Genomic DNA, 6,640 nt, shown 5'->3' with positions numbered 1-6,640 from the left:
TTCCTTGCAGCTTCAGTTTTATCCATGCAATAGAATCCCTCTTGGGAGTAGCTCTGGTGGAAAGCGATGGGACTTCCTTCCCATGTTGGGCAATTGTGATGGGTTCATGGGGTGGCCATGAGCGAGACTGGCGCATTGATAACAGCAGCAGCATTTGGGACTCATGTGTTTTCTGCCCAAAGCATGTATCCTTCAACAGTCCCAAGAGCATATTTGAGGTGTGCACCCTCCTTCTCTCTGTGCACGTTTCTTCAGAAGGAGCATGGCCTTCAGAGAGGTTTATATTCTCAAGTAATGCTGGGCTGCATAGCCTTAGGGGGCAAAAATGAGAACCGTCTGTAATAAATTGAAACTGCCTTGTAAATGACTAGCCAAGCATGTCAGTGCAGTTATGAGCATTTTACAGGGGCAGTATCTTGCTGGCCCCAATCGCTACTCTTTGCAGATAATGCAAAGATATGGTGCACATAATCAGCTTCCACAAGCTGCATGAGAAAGCAGATAATGAGAAAGCAGATATTGTAACCGTTAGATAAATTGAATGAGATGGGCACTTTTCTTGCAACTACTCAAAATGCAAGGAAAAGCTTGTCAAAATTCTGCATGAAGGAATGACTCTCATACTTGGATTCCCTTTTGGACCAGGTAATTCATAACTGATAGGTCCCAGGGATGGAGGAAGGTAAACATAGTAAGCTTTGTAGTTTATTGACGTTTTCCCATCATTTGTACAATATGTATTCACAAAATATAAGCATACTGTACCAAAAGAGCCAGTGTTTCCCAGTAAACACTGGTCTGCCAGAGCTCCAATTGGAGAACAGTCTTTACCAAAGGTGTCATGCACTTTGAAGAAGCACAAACTCAGGACAAAAAGGAGACATGAGCTAAGAGGAAGGCATGTTTGGCAAACCCTCACCGTGATCAACTCCCGCCCGGAAACCGATGTCCCAACCGTGCAAGGACATGTGGATCCAGAATTGGCCTCTGCAGTCATTTACGGACTCACTGTTAAGACCATGTTCATGGAAAACAATCTTACTCAGTTATGAGTGATTGCCGAAGAAGAAGAAGAAGTCCAAAAGAGCCCCTCCTCTATGACCTGCTGTGGTAGAGCAGCCAGAAACAGTGAAAAGCAGCAAACCTGGAGAAAAATAATGACTTTTAAAAAACAAAACAAAAAAACCTGCATAGAAGTGTTCCATGCACCTGCTATGTCCATCTGTAGTAAAACAAGAGCCAAAACAAGTGGCAAGAACTATGACTCCATGGGACGGGGATATTTTATGCCAAACCATTTTACTTTCATTCCTCCAGCTTCATTTGAGCAACCAATGCGCTTTGTAAACAGTGCCCTAGTGTGATCTACAGACTCCTCCAAAATTATTTTTATTGACATGTACAAGGGGCGTTCATTAAACGCCCCTGACGTACTTCCTGTGGATGAGACAAACGAAGCTGGACAGTTATTAGTCCTTCTCTACATAGCTACCAGCAAGAGTCAAACACCTCTTCCATTGCTTTATGCAGCTGTGGCGACCTCGTCTGTAGAAATCGGCAGGTTGTGTCAGAAGCCATGACTTGACCTCAGAAATCAGCATTTCATCATCTGGAAAAAGCTTGTCCTTCAAAAATAACTTCATGGTTGGAAAGATGTGGAAGTCCAACGGTATGAGGTCGGGAGATAAGGACGGTGAGGAAGGATTTCATAGCCACAGGACCATGCTTGCGTCTGAGCAACATGCAAGTTGTGAACTGCAGAAGGCGGACACCTTTGGTCAGCATACCATACCACGCCTCTCGATTTTGATAGCCTTCCGCAATTTCTGCAGCAGTGAAGCATAGTATGTTCTGGTAATTGAGGTACCCTTTGCCAGGAAATCCATTTCCACTACTCCGCAAAACACCGTGAACATGACCTTGCCCGCTGACAGTTGAACACGTACCTACTTTTGGAGGTGGTGAGGCAGAGTGCTTCCATTGTTTGGACTGGGATTAAGTCTCTGAATCATAATGATGGACCCATGTTTTGTCTTGAGTAATTAGTCTGGTGAAGAAGTCATCATGGTTTTCGTGACCAAAGAGACCATGAGCATGTGACTCATTCCCGCTTCTGGAAAGGCAACAGCAGCCGGGGAACCCACCGTGCGGACACCTTTCCCATGTGCAAATGGTCATGGATTATTTTTTCTACAGAGCCCACACTGATCTTAACATTTGCAGCTAGTTGGCGAATGGTTATGTGACGATCCTGCAAAATGGCAGCCTCCACTTGCCAGATGGTGTCTTCATCAATGGCTGTCATCCCCTAGGAATGGGAGACGTTCCACCAAAGTCCGACCACACTTGAACTGACGACGCCAGTGCTTGACTACATCATACGATGGGGCATCCTCCCCATAAATCCCTTTTATCTCATCAAACGTCTCCCGTGGTATGTGCCCTTTCAAGTACAGGAACCTGATGACTGCTCTGCATTCAACTGGTTCCATTATCAGACGTTTATCCACATTAGCACCAGTAACATTGAAACTGTTAGGAGTTCAAAGCTACAAATTACCACATTACCTATGGAGAGATGTATCATTATACTTGTGCAATTTCATCCACCTATAATAACCGGAAGTGGGTCAGGGGAAATCTTTAATGAGCGACCCTTGTACAAAGTTGCTCTCTTGCGGTGCAATCCTGTGCATATTTGCTAAATTTGATAGGACATACTGCAAGGGAACATGTGTATCGTATTGCAGCCAGAGGTTTAACCTAGGTGGAATCTACACACATATAAAAACAGTTCTGAAAATGCTTTTTAAAGCACTTTTTTAAAAAAATCAATTTTCCATAAGGCTCACCGTTGCCATATAGTGTCACATTGTATATTTCACTTAAAACACATTTAAAATGTTTTATTTGCAGCTGTATAGCTGAGTCCCTACTCTTGTCAATAACCACTTGCCTGATCAGCCTGTGGGGAGGACAAATCAGTTCCAAGTTTCAGGCAACCAGGCAGAAAAGCTGTGTAAAAAGTTAACAAGCAGGAGTGGGGAAATGAGGTCCACTCATACAACAGGCCACTTTACTCCACCCGCCCACCTGCTTCCACCCCTAAACCTGGGCTGGAGGATTGGGGAAACCCAGAAAAAGGGTTTCAGAGGTGGTGGTGTAGGCGCAGATGGGGAGGAAAAGATGGTAAAATATTGTCCAAGCAGATCTCATTCTCCACACACATACCTCACTTAGCGCAAATGTTGAATCCGAACCTTTAAATTATTGAATTGAAATTGACTCGAATTAAAAACTGCCCAAAGTTCCACAGCAAAAGGAACGTTATTCATTACTCAGAAATTATATTAACAACTTGCAGGTGTAATTCAGATATTTATTTATTAATTCAGTGTATTTGTTCAGCCTGTACATTGACTAAACCATGGTATTGCATTACATGTGAAGCAGCCCAGTGAGTTCTCTGGTCAGCTCTTTAAAAGCAGGTATTTGGTACTAAAATTTTCCTTTGAATTTCAAATACCCATTTCAATGTTGAATATGGTAGAAGTGCTTGTATTTTTTGCACAAGTGCCCCAAAGGCTATTACATAATTTGCTATGTTGTTGTTGTAGTTGTTGTTGTTAAAGTGTATTAATACCCCACCTTTTTCTCCAAGGATTTCAAGTTAGCATACGTGGTTCTCTCCCCTTCTTATTTCATCCCCAGAACACTATGAGGAAGCTTAAGCTGAGACTGCTATCCCTGGAAACTGCTGGTGTGAACTCTTGAGTTGAGTTGAGATAACATGACTTTGTCCCAAATTTAATTTTCTGTCTAAATCCTTCTCTTCCAGTTTATAAAATTCATCGCATTCAACAACTACAGGCAAATTTTATGAGGTCCAAATGACTAACAGAACTGAAAAAATAAATCACAAAGGGACAGTGATACCAAAAGGTGTCTGGCTTGTGCTCTCCACCCGCAACATTTTATTTGTTATTCTGGGCAAGAATTGTACTTCTCCATTCCAGGCGGAACCCAAATTCTTCTTGTGTGCAGTAGCTTTCTGACTTGCAATGTCCTTTTTTCTCTCTCACTTCTCCCTTGCTTCCTTTTTTCAGTTCTCTTTCAGCACTGCAGACTTTGAAACTGCTGAGCTAAACTTTCCATCCTGGCTAACTTTAGCAAGACCTGCGATATTTTGTGCCTGAGTAATATGTTGTCCAGGAAATATCTAGTAGCTAGAGAGCAAGACGACAGAGTGTTTGCTGGTATTTTTTTATTTTATTTTTAGCTTTATGAACAGGAGTGTGTGATTCTGAACTCATTTCTGTGGTTTATCTCTGTAGATCGTAGCATAAGTATAAATGCTGACATAACTTCAGTGTGACGTGAGATTCTCCATCATGAATGAACCTTGCTCGGTACAAGCCTGATAGCATCCTCGTCTCAAAAACGTGCCCTGGAATTATTCAGAGAGAACATCCTGAACTCCACAAACCTTGTAAAATCAAGTTGCTAGCAAAGTCTATTCAAACTCCTGAATGGGGGCCATCAAGGTCCTGGTGCAACAATAATAAGTCAGAGAGCAGACAAAGATGGCCAGGTCCAGTAAATGGCTCATGATCACAGTCTTTCACCCTTTTGTTAAGCAAATAGGGTGGCCAGTTTTTAGTCATTTTCTCACTAGGATGGGCAAGGTGAGAAAGGGGCAGGAATTGTTCGTTTCAAACCCCCCCTCCCCCACTTCACTATTAGGAGGCATTAGCTAAATATATTATTTAAAACTCCAGATTCCCAGTAGGCAGTTGGCTCTGCTAGTTCAACAGAACTTATCCAGCGCTCTCAAGGACCAGCATATGTGCAGTTAAGGACAGGTGTATTTTTCTGCCAGGCTCTAGTGTGGGTTTCTGTGGAAAAAAATGTATTTGAAAAACGTTAAGTATTTCTGTTACTCTTTAGATCAAGGTGTATTTGTATTTTGCGAGCTGCTGCCTGCTTAAATTGTAATTTTGCCTTCTGAAGTGTCACTTCTGTTTCATATAATAAACCAAGCTTTCTTTATTCCTTTGGTGTGAGAAATTATTGTGGGCATAAGTTAACGGGTTAAGACATATTCATAACAAGGGCAGCAGCAAAAGATCCCAAACCTCTCCTTGGGTTGTGTATAAATCCACGTGAGTGCTTGGAGGAAGCAACCATTCTAAATTTTAAGAACATCCAGCTTCTAAATATATATATATTCAAAAACTTTCGTTCTACAGATGCATTTACAATAAGCAGCGGAGCTTGTAAACAATGCCATTTATGTTTGCAGGTCAAACTGTTTAAAGGGCAACAAGAGATAAAATATGACCAAGTGAAGTCAGTTTTCACTTATTCCTCTTTCGTCTGTGTTGAAATGGTTCCATGTGCCGTGATTAAAAGGCATTTCCTGTGTTTGCATATGAAGCACAGCTGTGGAATGTTGTTCAGAAGACTTTTACAAAACTTAAAAGTTTTAGATTTTATATATTTATATGCATAATCTTGAATCTTCTGTCATTTGGCTGGAATTTACTTAGAAGTATCTAACGAACAAGTGCAAATGTACTGTAAGAAAACAAAACTGTAATGACATCAACAAGGGTGCTACAAATGCTAAGAATATAATTTGGGTGGGAAACATAGACAATTTCAATAAGAACCTCTCTCTCTCTTAAACAACAGAAAGTAAGCACATAACTAAGGGGCCAAAACCAATTTTTTTTTGCAACAAGATTGTTGTTGGCATCTGTCTGTCTTGAGAGTCAGTGCAGTGTGCCTCTGGGGGTGAAGTCAAACCACTGTGGTAGCAGCACTGAAGTGACCTCATTGGGGTGCAATGTGTATGGAGGTCCAGGGCTGCCCAGATGGCAAGACTGCCCTCTTGGCCGCACTGACGTGGTCCAAAGAAAAGGAAAGCAATAGATTTGGCACCAGCTTAGCTGCAGGAGTTGCCAGGAGGCAGCCTACAAGGTGCCATATAACTGTCTTAAGGATTGCACTCTGGATCTGTATAGGGCTTACCCCTTAGCTTTTTCTTCTCCCAAAGATATTCTGCAAGACAGTGAAGGTTTAGGATCAGAGTTTTCCTCCTCCTACATGGGCTACCTCCCCAGGTGGACAGGTCCCATCTATCCCTCACTTCTCTCTGCAGGACATAACGAAACCACCTGCTTGATCACTGGACCCACTATTGGTCTTGCTTCTCAATCTGCTGGAGCCTGTCTTCACATGCAGGGAAAGCCCCTAATTCACTGAGGGACTTCATTAAATGATCATCTTCTTCATAAGATAAACTCTTCCAGGAACAAATTCCACTGAGGATTCTGAAACCTCATGATATGACCTAAGAGAACCGGAAACAGCAGAAGTCAATACTGTATTTAATTTTCCATCTGCCCTGATATGCTCCATTATGCAGAAGCAGGCCTCCAGGCAAAGGTCTTGAGATGGTAACCCACTTCTGAAAGAAGGCCAAACCTACTGGCTTGAGCAGTTCTGCAGAGAGAAGCAGGGAAAGAGAGCAATGACTGCCAAGATCATGATCTGAGGAAGAATCCGGAAAGAAGGATCCTTGCAGAGCCCTATGACAGACTGGGAGACCTAGATTCAGGTAGGTAGCCGTGTTGGT

The sequence above is a fragment of the Podarcis erhardii genome, assembly GCF_964252035.2.
Source record: "Podarcis erhardii genome assembly, chromosome: 5".
NCBI classification, from domain to species: Eukaryota; Metazoa; Chordata; class Lepidosauria; order Squamata; family Lacertidae; genus Podarcis; species Podarcis erhardii.
This window is presented reverse-complemented; position numbering follows the sequence as displayed.